This window comes from Arachis ipaensis, chromosome B10 (assembly GCF_000816755.2).
Source record: "Arachis ipaensis cultivar K30076 chromosome B10, Araip1.1, whole genome shotgun sequence".
Classification (NCBI taxonomy): Eukaryota; Viridiplantae; Streptophyta; class Magnoliopsida; order Fabales; family Fabaceae; genus Arachis; species Arachis ipaensis.
In genome coordinates this window covers 126347405-126348334 of record NC_029794.2, presented here as the reverse complement: position 1 = coordinate 126348334, position 930 = coordinate 126347405, and positions in this window count along the sequence as shown.

Genomic DNA, 930 nt, shown 5'->3' with positions numbered 1-930 from the left:
AATAAAATTGTAAATATAATAATAAAATAATAATATTATAGCACATACATTATGCGATTTGGATTGAATTGGATCGATTTTAAGAAGTATATCAAATTCAATCCGATTTACTATGCGGTTTATAAAAAAATGGAATCCAATTAAATTTAAATTAGTACAATTTTAATTTGGATCAGTTTAAATGTACACATTCCTAATAAATATACCATAATTTACACAGTGATATGGTGGTGGACATGTTGGATTTAAAATGTGAATGTAAGTGTTATGTTTGGATTAAATGAATAAAATATATTTAGAAAGAGTACATTAGGGTTTTGGATTTAAATGTGACATTTTATTTGTAGGTGTTCAAATAAAACGAATCAACGAGTTATAACTCAAATGATATAGTCTTTTTTCTCGCCTAGAGATCTTCGATTCGAGTCTCACTCCTAACTTTAGAAAAAAAAATATATGAAAACGATATATGCAAATAAAACTGAGGAAACATATTGTTAAAAGTTTAAGAGCCTGCCTCTACAAAATTCAATGGCTGAGACTGCAAAATCCAAACATAATGAATGAAGTTCCCGGAATTTAATTTAGACCTCGTATGAAGGTCTAGCTAGTTGTCTGTTTCATGTCCTACAGTTACCAACCCAAGTTCAAAAACTGGTCAAAATAAATCTTCTATCTAAGTCTCTGTCTCTATACACATCAGCTCCTAATCATAATTATAACGATATTTTTTTTTTTAAATATGTTGAGGTTAAAGGACAATTTTCCTCCTTAGTTTCCCAAACTACCACTAATCCAATAAGAAAAGTTTTGGTGAAAAATACTATTAAGCATAATTTTGTTTTACCACATGCATGGTGTTTTACATAAGATTGAAGATGATTATTTTTTAAGCAAAATTTTTGTTTGATCTTTTTTTAAATAATTTTC